General features: G+C 49.0%; 1 protein-coding gene across 1 annotated transcript in view; it reads right to left on the reverse strand.

Moving 5' to 3' along the window:
• The window catches only part of PTPRS (protein tyrosine phosphatase receptor type S), a 219,968-nt gene extending 205,205 nt beyond the window's left edge, over window positions 1–14,763 (reverse strand). Inside the window, exon 1 of the mRNA XM_063147033.1 lies at window positions 14,744–14,763. The gene's annotated coding sequence lies outside the window, so the exon portion shown is untranslated. The remainder of the gene's footprint in view (window positions 1–14,743) is intronic.
• Between the last annotated feature and the right edge of the window lie 4,836 nt (window positions 14,764–19,599).

Genomic DNA, 19,599 nt, shown 5'->3' on the forward strand with positions numbered 1-19,599 from the left:
AAGGGGGCAATACCGCCCACTTTGGGAACCACTGATTTAGGGTCTGCTAACCGAAATTTTTCAATGGGGAGCAGTATATAAATATTCCAAATAAATAAATAAATAAATAACCAAACGTGCCGGGCTTTCGTGGGAAAACATCTCTGCCCAACTAAAAAGAACTATAATAGCCTAGGAAGAGCCCTGCTGGATCAGACCAAGGTGGGGATTGAATCTCCCACCCATCAGCTTCATGGGATGACCCTTTTAGGATTCTAGTATTTTGAGGGGGGGGGGAGAAAGATGTCTCCCTGGATCTCCCACCCACATCTGCTTCATTATTATTATTATTTATTTATATAGCACCATCAATGTACATGGGATGACGACCCCACTGGGGTCTAGTATTTTGAGAGAGGGAGAAAAATGTCTCCCTCCCCACGTTCTCCGCACCAGGCATCATTTTGTCCACCTCTGTTTTGTACAACTCCGGGCGTGTTCCCTAACCTTCTCGCCGCCTTGCAATGCTAGCATCACCGCTTAGGCGCCGTGCCGTTATCGCGGCTGCCCAGCCCTGAAAAGATCCCATCTCCACGGGGGGGGGGGGGGGCAGACACAAAACCATGGGGCCCGCTGGTTCTAATTATATCCTCCACTTTTCCTGGGAAATGATTTATTTATTAGGTTGCTTTTCATTCAATCTCTCTAACCAAGACCCAGCAGGCCGGGGGTGTGTGCATGTGAAGAGGGAATGCACGAAAAGATACGAAGACTTAAAGAGGAAGGGGGGGGGGAGATAGCTTTTACCCAGAATCCTTCCCGGTATTCCACTGTTTTTCTCCATTTTCAACCCCCCACCCCCAGTATTTCGGATTACCGGCTGTCTCCAGTGATGTTAATTCAATAACCTGCTATATAATTACTCCATAATAAACTGCTATTACCCTAACATTTGCTCAACAGCTGCGTTTGCCTGAAAGCCCAGGAAGTAGAGACTCTCCTGGGGAGAAGCCGGGAACGCCTTCTGTCGAGAGGCAGACAGGGGCATCCCGTGAAATCCACCCGCCACCCAGCGAATTAAGCCTCGGCACAGAATCGGGAAGGCACTGATATGTATTTCTTCCGGCCGTGAAAGCCGGTTTGTAAACAGTCATTCAACTAATCGCCTCTGGCGAGCAGAGAACTGATCCAGGTGACCAGTAAATCAGGGGAGAGAAAACTCCCCAACACACATACACATGCACACATAGTTGGGTCTCTCCTTTTCAGGCCGTTCCTGTACCACCAACAACCAGTGGACGCTGGAAAGAAGGCAAACTCCATGTTAGGCATTATAAGAAAAGGAATTGAGAATAAAACGGCCAGTATCGGACTGCCTTTATACAAATCTATGGTGCGACCACACTTAGGCCCTTTCTACACCTAAGGATTATCCCAGGAAAATGGAGAGATCGTCCCTTTCTGTTCCCGGGATCCCCTGTGTGTCATTTGCATGCACACGGATGATCCCGGGACGATCCCTGGAAAAAAGGCAGGTGTAGAAATGGCCTTAGAATACTGTGTACAGTTCTGGTCCATCTAGTCTACTGCTGGACTAGATGGACCCTTGGTCTGATCCAGCAGGGCCCATCTTATGTTCTTAAAAAAGGTTCATTTTTCTGTGCTTGTTGCAAAAATATACATGCACACGCTGCATTCCATGGGAAAAAGCGCACCCGTTTGCAACTGTGCGCGCAAAAATGCACACGCTTGGAAAAATATGTAGGAAAAATTGGATTTTTTAAAAAAATGTGCAGAAAAACGCATGCAAATCTTTGTGGGCTAAAAACACAACCTCTCGATCCAGTATGTAATTGGGACGGAGCGTACTTAGCACTGGGAAAACGAGAACCTGAGTAAAACTGAGATGGACAACTTGACCCATCCCAACAAGACGGAGACTCCCCAATGCTAAAGTCTTGGAATTGTTGTAGATGTCAAGCTGAATAGGAGCCAACAGTGTGATGTGGCTGCAAAAAAGCAAATGCTATTTTGGGCTGCATTAATAAAAGGATAGCACTGGTTCCTCTCTGTTCACCACTGGTTAGGCCTCATCTAGAGTATTGCGTCCAGTTCTGGGCTCCGCAATTCAAGAAGGACGCAGACAAGCTGGAGCGTGTTCAGAGGAGGGCAACCAGGATGATCAGGGGTCTGGAAACAAAGCCCTATGAAGAGAGACTGAAAGAACTGGGCAGGTTTAGCTTGGAGAAGAGAAGATGGAGGGGAGACATGATAGCACTCTTCAAGTCCTTGAAAGGTTGTCCCACAGAGGAGGGCCAGGATCTCTTCTCCATCATCCCAGAGTGCAGGACACGGAATCATGGGCTCAAGTGACAGGAAGCCCGATTCCAGCTGGACATCAGGAAAAACGTCCTGACCGTTAGAGCAGTACGACAATGGAACCAGTGACCTAGGGAGGTGGTGGGCTCTCTCACACTAGAGGCCTTCAAGAAGCAGCTGGACAGGCATCCATCAAGGATGCTTTAAGGTGGATTCCTGCATTGAGCAGGGGGTTGGACTCAATGGCCTTAGAGGCCCCTTCCAACTCTACTATTCTATGATTCTATGACTACCCCGAAGAGTTCAAAACACACCCAAGCAGTTTGTGTGTGGGTGAAAACAGCCGCCTCCTGCACATGCATTTCCACAGATGCACACGAGAGACGTGCCCCAACTCAACGCTACGAGAGAACCGGGAGAGAGAGAGAGCAAGTGTTGTAAAAATTTAACAAGGAGTTCCGCCACAAGGCAATGATGTACCAGAGACATAAGACCCAAAGTTGCCGCGTATGAAAACATATCCCAGAATCCTCTACAAATGCACAGGGATTTCTCGACGCAATCCACTGCAGGAGAGGGTGGGGATAACCCTCAAGATCGAAAGTTAGTAAAAACACACAAACTACCATCGCTGCACACTGTAATTTTCGGTTGATTCTCTGACTCACCTCTGAAACGTCCCGGTTCTTTTGTCCCTTCCTAGCCGAGACAGAGTGGCAGAGATTTAGCAGGGCTTAAGCACAATCAGGTTTTGGGCCTTCCAAGCCCGTTTTTCAGGGCTTTGGGATAACCGAGAGCGAGTCTGGGACCTGCCCCACATATGCAAAACCTGACTTGTCCTGAGTTGCGGGAAGGTTCAAGGCGAGGCAACGGAAAACGGCAGGGGGAAAGCCAACTTCTGGGATTGCGAAAGAAGAGTAATCTAAACAAACAAGCAGAAAACCTTGGCCCTTCGGCTGTTCTGGAGTGTGTCAACGCGCCACACACGTGGCGGAATCGCTCAGAAATCGCAAAGCGCTGGCAGGCTGGGCACACACCGGGCGCCTCACCAATTACGGAGGAGTAATTGCTAGTGGAAGCCGGTGGCTGCAAGCGACTCGTGCAGCCAACGGCACCAGGGACGCGCTACCTGATAATAGGGTGCTTAAACTCCAACCTTGGTTAGCGAGGCAAAGAAATGGAGAGAGAAAGAAAGAGAGAGAGAGAGAAAAGGGTTCCCATGCACCTCGGTTTTAAAATGGGAAGGATTGTCAGTGCTGCTGAGAATCGAGGAAGTCAGCTAAAAGAAGGCACGGAGAGAGGAGGGAGATTGGGGGTGGAATACCTCTAGGCTTGATCCTTGTTTCACCTGGCCCACAGAGATGAGGAGAGAGAGAGAGAGAAAAGGATGGGGTGGCACAGAGAGAGAGGGAGAGGATGGTGTGGCAAAGAGAGAGAGAGGACAGGGTGGCAGAAAGAGAGAGAAAAAGATGGGGTGGCACAGAGAGAGAGGGAGAGGATGGTGTGGCAAAGAGAGAGAGAGAGAGAGAAGGACAGGGTGGCAGAAAGAGAGAGAGAAAAGGATGGGGTGGCACAGAGAGAGAGGGAGAGGATGGTGTGGCAAAGAGAGAGAGAGAGGACAGAGTGGCAGAGAGAGAGAGAGGACAGGGTGGCAGAAAGAGAGAGAGAGAGAAAAGGATGGGGTGGCACAGAGAGAGAGGGAGAGGATGGGGTGGCAAAGAGAGAGAGAGAGAGAGAAGGACAGGGTGGCAGAAAGAGAGAGAGAAAAGGATGGGGTGGCACAGAGAGAGAGGGAGAGGATGGTGTGGCAAAGAGAGAGAGAGAGGACAGAGTGGCAGAGAGAGAGAGAGGACAGGGTGGCAGAAAGAGAGAGAGAGAGAAAAGGATGGGGTGGCACAGAGAGAGAGGGAGAGGATGGGGTGGCAAAGAGAGATAGAGAGAAGGATGGGGTGGCACAGAGAGATAGAGAGAAAAGGATGGGGTGGCACAGAGAGATAGAGAGAAAAGGATGGGGTGGCACAGAGAAAGAGAGAAAAGGATGGGGTGGCACAGAGGGAGAGGATGGTGTGGCAAAGAGGGAGAGAGAGAAGGACAGGGTGGCAGAAAGAGAGAGAGAGAGAAAAGGATGGTGTGGCAAAGAGGGAGAGAGAGAAGGACAGGGTGGCAGAAAGAGAGAGAGAGAAAAGGATGGGGTGGCACAGAGAGAGAGGGAGAAGATAGTGTGGCAAAGAGAGAGAGAGAGAAGGATGGGGTGGCAGAAACAAAGAGAGAGAGAGAAAAAAGGATGGGGTGGCACAGAGAGAAGGATGGGGTGGCAAAGAGAGAGAAAGATGATGAGGTGGCAAAGAGAGAATGAGAGAGAAGGATGGGGTGGCAGAGAGAGAGAGAGGGCATGGCTAGATGGGGCGATATCCCAGGGATCACCCCAGGATCGTCATATGACACACAGGGCATCCCCGGAGCACGGAGGGATGATTCCTACCTTTCCCCAGGATATCGCCCTACCCTTCCGTTCCGCTTTTTCCTGCAGTTTCAAAATGATCCCGAGACTGCGGGATGTGTGGCCTGCCGTCACGGTTCCCCCTGGCTCCTCGGGAGTAACTGCGAGGAGCAGGGCACGGAGCTCCTCAGGAGCTCCGTGCCCATCGGGGGTGGGGTGGGGTGAGTGCGTTGCGTTCGAGCGCTTGTGCGCTCCTTTTCCTTTAAAAATAAAAAATCCAAAATGGCGGCCACGACATCGCGCACCACGTGTAGAGAGGGGGACAATCTCGCGATCATAAAATCGTGAGATCATCTCCCTCAACACCCCTCGTCTACACATAACCACTGAGAGAGAGAGAGAGAGAGAGAAGGAGGGGGTGGCAAAGAGAGAGGGGGGAGAAGGATTTATAGCATTTATAGACAACTCAACATCTAAAAAAAGTTCTGAATGGCGAACAGCCAGATTATCAAAATACAAATGTTAAAAAATATAGCAATTATTCCAGTTCACACGATTACAGCTCAGTTTTAGTTAATACATGAACTGTGGTTTTATCTAAAACAATAGAATAAGCTTGGGTTTAAGAGGGCATAAAAATAAGGCTGAGCTATGAATGTTCATCCATGAACAAGAAAAGAGAGAGAGAGAGAGAGAGAGAGAGAGAGAGAGGGAGGAAAACGTGGAGAAGTTATTTATTTAATCTTCTGATGGCGGCATGCCCTTAGGGAGAGGAAGGAAGAGATGGAAATGTTCCTTGGATGCTCACCTACGGAAAATAATCGACTCACCCTAGGTGAGCAAACCCCCCCCCCCCCCCGGGCAAGGTTCCTTTAAAGTTTTTGTAATCAAAGCAAATTCTGCAGACAGCAAAAAGAGACCAAGTGACCTATAATGTTGACTTACAGTATTATTATTTTTTTTATGATGGGACGGATGAGCGTCGTTTATTAAAAAACCGGACCCAATTAAAATTGCAATTGAGTCTGCCTCACAGACAAGATATCTGGTGTGTGTGTGTGTATGTGAGTTTAAATGCTTACAGCATTGAGTTAGTTCTACTGGCTTTCTAAACCACTACAGTATATAGATAAAAAAAAAAGTTTGTTAAACGCACCATAAACTTTAGTGCATTACAGAAATATACTGAACGGGAAATTTTACTCTGTCATCAACGGAGGATGCACCTTATCGTAAAACGTAGGGGTGTGTGTGTGTGTGTGTGAGAGAGAGAGAGACCTTTTTGTGCAGATCTCTGGAAAATTGAACCTTTTTTCCCCTCTTTTAAAGCTGCTACAATCTACTGCGTAGAAAAAAAGCGTTAAACATTTGTTCCTGAAATGAGGGCGGGGCTATGCAGAGGGAAAGGGCGGGGCTATGCAGATCTGATTCAACAGGGAGCCAATGGGAGGGCTGGTGAAAGAGAAAGTTTTTGACAGCTACAGATACTTGGGTCGCCATGGGCAGGTTTAGTCCCCTGCCCCATCCTGCCTCCAAAATCCTTGGGAGTGTGCTATGGTTTGCAGCACACCATAGAAGGTGCGGTTTCATTGCCAATTAATTCGCACTATGCTGTTGTCATTGTTACATTTATGCTTTGATGCCATTGTGTTTTAACCTCACGGCTTTGCTACCCTTGAGGAAAGCGGTATTATAAATTGGAATAATAATAATTATTATTATTATTTATTATTTATTTATTGCATTTCTATACCGCCCGATAGCGCTCTCTGGGCGGTTTACAAAAATTAAAACCATGAAAACCACTCGAAGTTTAAAACCAACAACAGCTCAAAATGCGATATAAAAGCACAACCGGGATAAAACCGAGCGGCAATGTGGAAATTGAGGCAGAGTTAAAACAGCAAAGTTAAAAATTAAGTTGATGAACTGTTTAAATCCCGAGAAAATAAAAAGGTCTTCACCTGGCGTCTAAAGGAGTATAATGTAGGTGCCAGGCGAACCTCTCTAGGGTGCTTATTCCACAGCCGGGTGCCACAGCAGAGAAGGCCCTGCTCCTGGTAGCCGCAATACATACATGTTGTATGTGGGGACGGCAATACAGCGGGGAGAAAAGTAATGCATGCCCAACGGGGGACCCCACAGCTTAGACTTGTGGCTGCCAGTTCGAATCCCCGCACGGGATGAGGGAGATAGCATTTATAAAAATTCATTTTGGGATATGGGGGAAGGGCGAGAGGATCACAGCTCTGCATCAGAACCCTTTCTTTGGCTGAAGAAGGTCACAGGTTCAATCCCCACCAAAGAGGGTTGGGGTTTTTTTTAGGCTGGTGATTTATTTATTTATTTATTTATTTATTACATTTCTATACCGCCCAATAGCTGGAGCTCTCTTTTAAAACCAATAAACAAAGACAGCTCTATCAAGCTCTTCCAAAAAGTATAACCTACCCCGTCCAAAGACTCAACTTTTGCAGGGCTTATAGTTGTGAAGCATAGGCGTGCGTAAGGGGTGTGCCTAATGTCTCAAGCAATAAGCGTCAAATTGAGAGGGGGCCATCGAGTAGGGATCCAGAAGGGGATCCCTCTTGGCAACAAGGAACGAAAAGAATCTGCTCTCCTGGGAGCCACGGCCCCTCGGCTACTAGCCCTCTGCTTGAGCAGCTGTGGTCAGGCAAGCCAAATGCAAATTAAAGCATCATTGAATCATAGAATCATAGAATATCAGAGTTGGGAGGGGCCTACATGGCCATCGAGTCCAACCCCCTGCTCAATGCAGGAATCCACCCTAAAGAATCCCTGACAGATGCTTGTCTAGCTGCCTCTTGAAGGCCTCTAGTGTGGGAGAGCCCACAACTTCCCTAGGTCACTGGTTCCATTGTCATACTGCTCTAACAGTCAGGAAGCTTTTCCTGATGTCCAGCTAACATCTGACTTCCTTTAACTTGAGCCCGTTATTCCGTGTCCTGCACTCTGGGAGGATCGAGAAGAGATCCTGGCCCTCCTCTGTGTGACAACCTTTTAAGTACTTGAAGACTGCTATCAGGTCTCCCCTCAATCTTCTCTTCTCCAGGCTAAACATGCCCAGTGCTTTCCGTCTCTCTTCATAGGGCTTTGTTTCCAGACCCCTGATCATCCTGGTTGCCCTCTTATACATCAGTGTCTTATACATCAGTGTCTACCAATGTATCATAAATAAAGGAATAAAAATAATGTCCTTTGTGATTGAGTATTAATAAATGTTCGCCTTTGAAAAAAAATTCCCTGGGTGCACACCCTAATGACATAGACTGCTCGCGAGTAAGTTGTAAAGGTAGCTACTACCCACTGAAACCTATTTAAGATGGGGCAGAGGAAGCACATCCTGCAATAGAGGAGTCCAAGCCTGCAGAACTCCTTGCTACAGGATGTCACCAAGGCCAGCAGCAACGCAGGCGCCGGGATTTCCGGGAGACCAGTCGGCGGCACGGTCCCCTTGACTCGAGATGGGGTGATTAAACAGATCATTCTCCCTCGGATATACAGCCTGCACTGATGCTGAACAGAAGGAGTCTGCAGGGAAAACTATAAAAAGACTAGCGAGGCTTTGGAGAATCGGATACGCCCCACTCGATGGGAGACACATGGGCCCCTCCTGCCAGGGGAGGGTTTTAAAACTGTCTAGCCAAGCAACATATGGAAAAGCTTATACCACCAGTCTCATGTTCTCAAATGTTCAGCCCTGGGTTGTCCCAGAGAGCACGCCTGGAGTTTGTTGCTGTAGCTCAATTTTTGCATCCAGAGAAAATGCAGCCACCAAGCAATTCGATTGGAAAAAGGAAAACGGAAACGCAGGGCGGATTCTTTCCACAAACTACCTGGAGATGCCGGGGATTGAACCGGGAGTTTCCGCCCGCGAAACAGGGGTGGTCCCCTTGAGTCACAGCGCTTCACGGCAGAAACGCTCCCCCAAAATAACCACCTGTCCACTTCTACTGATTGGACCCTTGCAATGTGTAACCACATTGCTAAGGAAGGAATGGCCATGCCTTCCAGATTTTGAGATCTACACGCATGTTCATGTGTATGATAACACTCTTCAAATAATTGAAAGGTTGTCACACAGAGGAGGGCCAGGATCTCTTCTCGATTCTCCCAGAGTGCAGGACACGGAATAACGGGCTCAAGTTAAAGGAAGCCAGATTCCAGCTGGACATCAGGAAAAACTTCCTGACTGTTAGAGCAGTATGACAATGGAATCAGTGACCTAGGGAGGTGGTGGGCTCTCCCACACTAGAGGCCTTCAAGAGGCAGCTGGACAACCATCTGTCAGGGATGCTTTAGGGTGGATTCCTGCATTGAGCAGGGGGTTGGACTTGATGGCCTTGTAGGCCCCTTCCGGCTGTGCTATTCTATGATTCTATGATCTAGGGAGGTGGTGGGCCCTTACTAGAGGCGTTCAAGAGGCAGCTGGACAACCATCTGTCAGGGATGCTTGAAGGTAAATACCTGCATTGAGCAGGGGGTTGGACTCAATGGCCTTTTAGGCCCTTCCAACTCTACGATTCTATGATACTATGTATCAAGGTCTACCAATTGAAGACAAGAGCAAAGTAGGAGCTGGTGTAGTAGAGGCAATTGCTTTTCGGGATGTTGGAGAACTTCGTACAGGGATGGAGTTTGGCGTGTTTTCCGGAGTTCTGCCCCTCTGGACTTCATCCTGGCTCGTGCTGTGGCACCCAACCCAGCCTGCAGCAAGTCAAGCCCGTTCCGGTTATTCAGGCACATTTACCTGCTTCGGGGATCTGCCATTTCTACACACTGAGGCCGAATTTGCGCAAATCCTGGACGAAGTCGTGAGAGGTGCTCAGACAGGTGCGCAAACGGCTCAGAAATTTGTGCAAATTGCGGAGCTGTTCAAAATAACGAGGGGAAAACATTCCCAGAGTTCAGGCAAACGTTTGCAAACAGAACTCAAGTCGCACACACTCAAGTCGCACACCATACACCAGCCTTCCTCAACCTGGGGCACTCCAGATGTGTTGGACTGCATCTCCCAGAATGCCCCAGCCAGCTGGCTGGGGCATTCTGGGAGTTGTAGTCCAACACATCTGGAGCGCCCCAGGTTGAGGAAGGCTGCCATACACCATCATTAGAATTATTATCATTATTTAAAAGACTTGTATACTGCTTACCAGATTGAAAATCTCGCGCTCTCTCAGTGGTTTACAACAAAAATACAGTAAATTACAACAGAACATTTATGGAAACCTGAAGACCACTTGCAACGCAAGTGAACTGCGTCACACAATCCTGGGTAAAGAGACACCTCCCGAATCCCATGGCCGAGGGCTACTGCCTCACCATACATTGGGAGAGATACACTGGAATAACCACAGAACCATGAAGTTGATCTTTAGAGGTCATTTAGTCCAACCCCCCTAATCTTGAAACTCCTCTACAACACCCCTAACAGATGGCAGGCTAGACCCTACTTGAATACCACCAGTGGAAGAGAACCCACCACTTCCCGACGCCGGCTCACAGCCCTCCCAGTCTGGATGTTTTTCTTAATGTTCAGTTGAAATCGGTTTCCCTGATATTTCCATACATCGGTTCTGGTTCTCCTCATCCCCTTTCCAACTTTGCGCCATCCTCTCCATGAGAGGTCTTCACATATTGCAAGGATGCCATCAACGTCTTCCCTGAACCCCCTCTTCTCAAGACTAAACACACCCGGATCTTTCAACCCGTCCTCAAAGGACTTCGGCCCTTTCTACACCTCCCAGCCTTCCGGGAGGGAGAAGGGAGGATCTCGTGATATTCTGCTCACAAGATTGTCCCCCCCTGGATTCACACATGGCACGCGACATCCCGGGAGGAAGGAGGGATTGTTACGGACGCCATTTTTTTTTTAAGGGAGATGAGAGTAATTGCATGCCAACAAAAATGTAAGTGGTTTTTTTAAAAAAATAACAACTGACCCTGCTCCCCGCCACCCCCGATGGGTACGGAGCGTCAGAAAAGCTCTGTGCCCATTTCCCGCTTCCTTGCATTTACTTGCAAGGACCCATCCCGGGACCACGGGAGAGGCGTTACGGTCTGCCCCTGCTTCATCCTGCCTCCAGGATGAAGCAGGGGCAGACGGTAACGCCTCTCCCGTGGTCCCGGGATGGGCCCGGGACTGCAGGAAAACCGGGAAATACCTGGTTCCCCCGGGATCCCATTTGGACGCACAGGGCTGATCCCAGGCCGACCCTGGGAAAAACCAACAAAGAAAGGGCCTCAGTTTCCAGTCCCCTCACCATCCTGGTCACACTCTTCTAAGCATTCCCCCATTTCTCAATGTCTCTCTCAAGCTACGACACCCAGAATCAGATCCAGTAGTCCGAGCTGCACATACAAGCCACAAATCTACATCTGAGTCCCTTGAAGATCAGGGATTCGAACACAGAAACCCCAAAACCAGCAAGGAGAGTCGCTCAAAGGTCAGGGGAATTCTCCCTATTTTTCAACAGACGATCTTCTTTCGTTTTACAAGTGAGGAACACCGTCCCCCGCCCTGCCGCTTAACTACGGATGCGTGAATCGGCAAAACGGAAGTTCTCCGAATTCTGTCTGGAAGTTTGTTCTGATTCGGGTGCCGAATCTGTTTGGCCTGAAAATCCACGCGCATTTCGTTGCATGTTTTCCCAAAAGGTGCTCACTGAAATGTACGCATTCTCCTCCCATTGATTAAAGCAAGTTTGCGCGCACCTACACAGGCTGTTGAAAGCCTTTTTCGGGGTCCGCGAATCACATTGCGAATTCGGAAATGGACGGATTTCAAGCACAGATTGTGTCCGAATCTGTATTTGGTCCAAAACGTGTGACCTGGGTAAATTCCGATAAGAAACAAACTCTTTTTCATACATCCTGATGCTTAACCACAGCAAACGAGTCCCTGCCTTAAGTAGAGGAAGCCATTTTAGAGTGCAGCGCGATTTTGGCCACACGGTGCCAATAACCCCAATCCGTGTATCAAGCTGTCATCTCCCAAGGCAGCTGTTGTCACATTGATGCCCTCCAGGTTTTTGGGACTTCAACTCCCATCAGCCCCAGCCAAAATGTCTGGAAGGCTCCAGCTTGGGGAAACCTGACCCTAAGGCCTCTTTCCATAGTAAATCGTCATCTGTTCAATCCAGACTACTGGGAAGTGAGCGGGGGTGGTGGTAATTATTGAATTCTTCTCTGTGCAAGAAATACCCCTCCTCCCCCCACCCACATGCACAAAAGCATCACCCGACTCACGAAACCATCATCTAAGACATGAGAAATGAAACTACGGTTGAAGACACAAAACTATCATCCAAGACATGAAACACGGAACTATTGTCCTAGACACGAAACTATATCCAAGATATGTAATATGAAGATATCACGCAAGACACGAAACACGGAACTATCGTCCAAACCATGAAGCACTAAACCATTTTCCAAGACGTGAAACACGAAACTATTGTCCAAGGCACAAAACTGTCATCCTAGTCGTGGAACACAAAACTATCATCCAAGATGCGAAACCCGAAACCATCATCCAAGATGCGAAACCATCATCCAAGATGCGAAACCCAAAACCATCATCCAAGACACAAATGCCGAAACTACCATCCAAGACTGTAGGAGACGAAATAAAGTGCTTAAATTACAAGAAGGCAGATTGTGGCTGAACATTAGGAAAACCTTCTTAAGGGTTAGGGCAGTCAGACAGTGGAACCAAGCTCTGAAGGAGGTGTTGGTTCTCCATCGCTGGTGGTGTTTCAAGCAGAGGCAGGACAGCCATCTGACGGGGATGCTTCAAACTGGATTCTGGCACTGAGCAGGGGGTTGGACTGGATGGCCTCAATGGCACCTTCCAACACTACGATTCCATGAAAATCCATCTTTCCCAAAACAAAACCATCCCCTCCTTGCAGAGAACGAACCAGCAGGTCAGAAAAAAGGATCAGCCACTGGATTTTGGAACAGGTTCAGAGGAGGCCAACCAAGATGGCCGGTGAGAAGTCCTTCTCCTCCAGGGATTGATCCAACCCGTTTTTAAAGCCATCCAAATGGGTGGCCACCATGACATCTTGTGGCAGTGAGTTCCATAGTTTAACTCCACGCTGTGTGCAGAAGTCCTTCCTTTGAACCCCGTTGGGATCTAGTATTATGGGAGAGGGAGAAAAATGTCTCGCTGTCCACATTTTCCACACCAGGCATGGTTTTGCACACCTCTATCATGTCTCCCTTCAGCCTCCTTTTTTTCCAAGCTAAACAATCCCAGCAGTTGTAACCTTCCCTCGTAGGGGCGATGCTCCAGCCCCTGAATCATTTGAGTTGCCCTTTTCTGCACTTTTTCCAGCTCTACAATACCTTTTTTTTAGTAACCAAAGTGTGGTCGCACCATGGATTTGTATAAAGGCAGTATGATACGGGCAGTTTTATTCTCCATTTATCCTTTTCTTATCACACCTGACACGGAGTTTGCCTTCTTTACAGCAGCCGCACACCAGGTGGACATTTTCATTGATCTGTCCACCACAACCTCAAGATCTCTTTCTTGTTCAGTCAGTCCCAAATCTCAATCCCCAGATAAGATTCTTATTAATCAATTGGGGAGCTCTTCACCAGTGAATGGATTTTTTCCGTCTCCTCTTCCTGTCTACCCCCTCTAGTATCTCGAGGTCACCCTGTCCCTCCCCCCAAAATACTTCTACCTCTGGGGTATGAGGTGGTGCTGGAAAGTCTCACCAGCTGCATCTTACAGCAGCCTTGCAAATAAGCCTGCAAAAGTTACTAGCCTGAAGTCAGAATACTAGCTCACTAAAACCATACTACATGGAAGTATGGTGTGGAAATGCGAGCCGGCTAATAAAATAAATAGTGGTTAAAAAAGCATTCTACTATGTAGGGACAGAGCTTAGAAGGTGACGCGCCTCTGTGGAATTTCTGCTCGCCCATGGCGACTAGGCAAATTGTTAAATACAAAACCGGCTCTCAATTGCTTTTTCTCCACTATGGGGTTGCCACAGAAGATTAGGTCACAGCGTACAGGGTTGAAATTATGCCCCCTCCTCAGCTGCGAAGTTCATTGGACCAAATCATCCCCAGCCTAACCTACCTTGCAGGATCGTTGTGGGGCTAAAGTGGGACACCTGCCATCAATGCCTCATCACACACTTTGGGAAGAAAACCAGGGTTGAAACACAAGTGAGAAACACATACAATGGGGTGGTGGAGGGATTTTGAGCAGGGTTGCCAACTTTTCAACCAGCCGCTACAGCTATGCCTTTGTATTGACAGCTCGCTGAGCGGATGTAGGAAAATCCGCCATGGTCCTCCCATGCTAGCAAAAGTTTTACCCGCCAACGCCAGTACAGCCAAGTCGTTGTTAAAAAGGTTGTGGGTCTTTTCCCTTTCTCCCTCCTGGTCAGTTGGCAACCCAGAAGAGCTTGGGCTATTGCGCAGTACACATGCATCGAACAAACAAGCTAATGAATAAAACCCTAATTCTGACAACGTTCCCATGCGCGGCACATGCAGAGTGAAAAAAAAAAAAGAGATGCGTGTCTTTCCGTCCGGTCAGTTGGCAACCCAAGAGAGGTTCAGCTATTGGGCGCTACAGAAACGTAACAAATACACAGTAAAGAAACAAACCCCTCATTTTGACAAAAGCCACCAACATCACCAGACACGCAGGGCAAAAAGACAGCGAGTCAAACACACTTCTAAACCCCGTCAGGGAGCGAACGCAACCCTTAACTAAAAATATATACATATTTCCGGCGCATCGACAGATCTTCTAAGGGGAAGAGAAAGGGGAATACAAGAACAGCCCTGTTCGCTGCAAGGTTTCATTGATCGGTTTTTTTAAAAAAATTATTTTAAAAAGGAAAACTTGCGTTGCTTTCCCTTCATAATAATCAGAAGAGCTGGGGGATTTTTAGAGACAGACACAGAGAGAGAGAGAGAGTCAAGGACAGCGCAGGAAACGCCAGGCATTACCGGACTATGGGATTGCACCCCATCCTCAACCCATCTGTGCCTCTTCTCCCTCAGAGACCCCGCGGCCCCTCTCGGAGAAGCGAACTCCGCAGCTCCGTCCGTCGGCTCGAAGGCACGTTGGGGGGAAAAATTAAAAACAGCCTGCAAAACGGAGAGGCAGAGAGATTCGGTTCTCTCGCAGGCACACGCAATTCCAGTCCTCCCGTGGCGAGGGAAAGGCGGCCCCAGCGTCGGCTCGGCGGTTTCGTGGCGGTGCTGCCCGATCCCCACCCCCCCGGGCTCGCAACGACGTGGCTCCGTGACCGTTAACGGCAGCGTGGCCTGTTCGCAGCAGCGTTTTGTGCGTTTTTTTTTCCTTTAAAAAAAATAAAGATGGGAGCGAGAGCCAGGTCTTCACGGCATCCGAGGGAACGGAGCAGGGTGGCGTGCAATCACGGCGTTTCCGTCCAAAACGCGATCGCTCGGATTAATAAAGGGTTGGGGATGGGAGGGAGGAGAAAAGGATCCAGCTAGGCCTAGAAGCGGAGGGTTGAATGAGATTGGGGAGGGAGAAACGACACTCACCCAATGGAAAACGAACATGCCGCATCTTTTACTTTCAACGGCGGCCCCGGCCAATTTCTCCCTTGCTTGGAGAGATCACACGGGTTCCATCTGGTGTCCAACGGAGGGGAGGGGAGGGAGACGGGAGGGGAGGGGGGAACCCAGAGAGAAGAGCGGACGGATCAGCCCATAATCACAGGAGGAAGATTTGAGGTTGGGGAACAGAGAACAGATGAAAATTAAAAGAAAAAGTTCTGCTTTTTCTTTCTTTTTTTAAATCTGAAGCTGATCCAAGCCAAGGATCGGAGAATGGAAAGAAGAATGTTTAAAAAAGAAAGAGAGAAAGAGAGAGGAACGTGATCCATGGCGGCAGGGGGTACGTATGGCAGCAGGGAGTTTAGATTACCAAAAAATAAATAAAAGGCAACTGGTCTGAATTTAGCCATCGAAAAGGGAAGGAGTGAGTGAGAAGGATTGGAAGACAGACTTAATCCCCCCCCCCCGTTTAATTGGATGCACCCAAATTGCACTCCTTCTCTTTCTCTGCACACTTTGCCATCACAACCCCTCTGATTGGAGTCTTGTGGAGGGCGGGGGGGGTGGGGGTGGGAGTGGAGAAAAATGTGGACTAGTAACTAAGAAGAGGATAAAGTAAGTGTCGTGGTAGCGACCCTAACTCTCTCCCGGTTAAGGGGTGCTCTTCTCCAAGGAGATTCTGTGCAAACAGGGCAGGGGGGCTTCTTGGTTGTGGCCCCCTTTCCTAGATTTTTGTATCCTATTGCATTTGCAGCCTCGGTGACGATGTGGGTTTTTTAGCGTTTTTAATGGCATGATGTATTCTTTTTGATTTATACTTGTTCACCGCTCTGGTATATCTGCAAAGATGAAATGCGGTTTTGATTCTGCCCCTACCTCATAATATATATATTTTTAAAAAGAGTGAAAGCTCTCCTTTCGCTGCCTAGAAGTTTAGGGGGTGAAGAATTATCCTTTGCATTGGGGGGGGGATTTCCTCTGAAACACACACTCCACCTGTATGGCTCTGTCGGTTTCATTTTTTTGCTGAGATTAGCAGGATCTGAAAGCGAGACTCATTCCGCCCCGTTTCCGCATCCATTTTGCCACTGAAAAATAAAATGAAACCTCTAGATTTCCATCTGTTTTTCGGCTGTGTGTTTCTGTAAATATATAGCATTTGTGTGCACTACCTTTGCTGTAAACGCATTTTTCTGCACATGCCCCCCACCCAGCTTGTAAAAATGTGGATTTCAAGACTCAGTCTGACTTCAGCTCTCTGAGAGGCTTGGGAGGTGCAAAAGGGTATATATCCATTAAAAAAACAACACAGAATGAATTTATTATTATTATTGGTCTAGCTTTATGCTCCTCTTCAGTTTCTCCCTCCCCTTCACAGCCTAGCATCGGGCATGACTCTCAGACTGAGCCTGCACTGGGTTCTTTGCAAAGAAGGGTGGGACATAAATCAAATAAATAAATTAATAAATAACAGGAACGCACAACCTTTTTTTAAAAATCTGTCTGTGCAAATGCCAGCATGTGTCCCCCGAACTGTGACGCACAGCCATCACCTTTGAACACTTCCATTCCTGCCTCAATGAGGACTACAAACATATATTCGCTCTTAAAAGAGAGTGGGGAAGGAAGTCAGGGGCAGGCTAGAGCTCAGTGGAATAGAATACATGTTTTGCATGTAGAAGGTTTCAAGTCGGGCTGTGCATAGCCCCCCGATTCGCCTCGGAGGCCGATTCGGAGCCCCCGAAACGGCCCCGATTTGCCTCGGGATGCTTCGGCCGTTGCCCGCCTCACCTCGGTGCCGAAGCTGAGGCGAGATTCGGGCTCCCCAAGGCAACTCGGCCTTGCAGGGCCCTGGGTGCTGGCTGCACAACTGGCACCCAGGAAAGCCGGGCGCAAGTCTGGGTAGGGGTCCACTGGATTCCCGACTCCATGCTCCCTCCCCCCCACCCCAGAGCTGCTGCCGCTGGGACTTACCGGCTCACCTGCCACCGCCGTGCCACAGCCGCATCACTGCTGCCCCATCACTTCTCTCACCACCGCCACAACCAGGAAATACGGCATCCTCCTGAGAGCCAGGCTGTGATTTCAAGGTATTGCGGGGCACTGTTTTAGTACATATATACATATATGGCTGCAAACTACGGTGGCCACAAAGGGCCATTTTCCCTTTACGGCCACCATAGTTTGCAGCCCAGAAAAATGGCAGCCTGGCTCTCAGGACGATGCCGTGTTTTCCTGGTCATTGCAGCAATGTGGCGGTAGTGACACTGTGGTAGCAGCAGGTAAGTGGGGAGAGAGAGGTAAGTCCAGCGCCATCCGAAGTGTCCCGAGGCATCCCGAAGCTTCGGTACCAATCCGCTTTGGCCTCGGGCCGCCCCAGAACCGGCTCGGAACCTAGGCAAGTTGGGCTGATTCAGCCCACCACGCCTCGGTTTGGGGTATTTGGCCCGACGCGGTGCACAGCCCTAGTTTCAAGTGTGGTGTAGTGGTTAGACTCTTTGGGACTCGGGAGATCTGGGTTCTAGTGCTCACTCAGCCACAACTTCGGGCCAGTCCCTGACTCTCTGCCTAACCTACCTCAAAGGGTTGTCGTTGTGAGGATAACAACGTTGTGCCCTACATAAAGCGGCGGCATAGAAATGAATAAAATAAAAATTCTTGGCAGCTCCAGTAAAATGGACCCAAGGAAGGTCTTTCCCTCTTGCGTGGACGTATGCATGCCACACACACACGCACCGGCTTAAGAGATCCAATTGTCATTTTGTAGCTGAACACCACGTCGCTCCAAACTCTATCCTTCCCAAATACATCACCGCTGTGAGCCCGTGTACAAGACGAAAGACATCTGGTTTCAGCTGAGACTGTCCGGCCTGTTGCAAGCAGCTTTTCATTCCAGAAAATGGCTTCATTTGTCAGAAAGCAAGCGGAGGAGAGACGGAGGGAGAGGAGTTCTTCAAACGGCAATTTTCAAACTACCCCTCCCAGAAAGGGACATTCCAGGCCATTTTGTCGCTGACCGATAGATGAAAAAGAGCCGTCTTTTCCCGAACGCCGAGTATACCAAGAGCAGAACCAGGCAGGGTTCCAAATCCCATCTTTTCCCCGGCAACAGCCCATTTTCCATGACTATCGCTGCAAAAGTTTCCAGGCGGTCGGGCACACCGCCCGCTCTCGCACTGCAGCGGTTCATAATAAAGGAGCGTGCCTCTGAGCGTGTACAAAGTACACAGCGGCAAGTCTGGAAATTGGTTCGCCGCTGCGTTGCCGGCTGCTTGCATGGGCTGAAGTCCTTCCTCTAAGCTAAGGTCTCATCTACGCCAGCCCTTCGGGGAGGGACAGTCACAGAGCTTTCTATTTCTGGGATCATCCCTCAGGGGCCACACGCCAGCGAGTTGTCCCGGAAGTAAAGAGGGACATTCTGGGGCGGCTTTTTTATTTTTAAAGAGGAGACATGTGCGCAATTGGACCCCGGGAGGGAGAGCCACACCACCCCCGGAGCTTGGGATGGTCTCGAGAAGGCAGAAAAAATGGGAGAAAAAGCCTTCCCAGTTATCCTGGGAGAATTGAGCGCTCGTCCCCGGTTCATCCCGGGATCAGCTGTGCGTCATTTGGATAAATGGCCGGTGTAGACAAGCCCTTAGTGTCTAGCCCTCAAGATTCCGAAGAAAGAGCTGGTTTAATAGGAACACAGAAAGCTTCTTTAGACCAGAACGTTCTGTGAATTAGAATCATAGAAACACAGAATAGCAGAGTTGGAAGAGGCCTACAAGGCCATCGAGTCCAACCCCCTGCTCAATGCAGGAATCCACCCTAAAGCATCCCCGACAGATGCTTGTCCAGCTGCCTCTTGAAGGCCTCTAGTGTGGGAGAGCCCACAACCTCCCTAGGTAACTGATTCCATTGTCGCACTGCTCTAACAGTCATGAAGTTTTTCCTGATGTCCACCTGGAATCTGGCTTCCTTTAACTTGAGTCCATTATTCCATGTCCTGCACTCTGGGAGGATCGAGAAGAGATCCTCCCAGAGACTCAGGTAGAGAAGTGTCTTCCTTGTCACTGGAGTCCCCAAACCTCCAGGGACTCAGGTAAAGAGTCTTTCTCATCAGTAGAGTCCCCTATTCTCCAGGGTCACAAGTACAGCAGTTCCTGTCACTTCCTCCCTGAGCCTTTTTAAACTGGGAGGTGGTGAGGATTGAACCCAGGACCGTCTCTATGCCAAGGAGGGGTTCGGAGCCCTGAACGATGCCTCCAGCAATGTAAGATGCCTTCTACCAGGGT

This window comes from Elgaria multicarinata, chromosome 23, assembly GCF_023053635.1.
Source record: "Elgaria multicarinata webbii isolate HBS135686 ecotype San Diego chromosome 23, rElgMul1.1.pri, whole genome shotgun sequence".
NCBI lineage: Eukaryota > Metazoa > Chordata > Lepidosauria > Squamata > Anguidae > Elgaria > Elgaria multicarinata.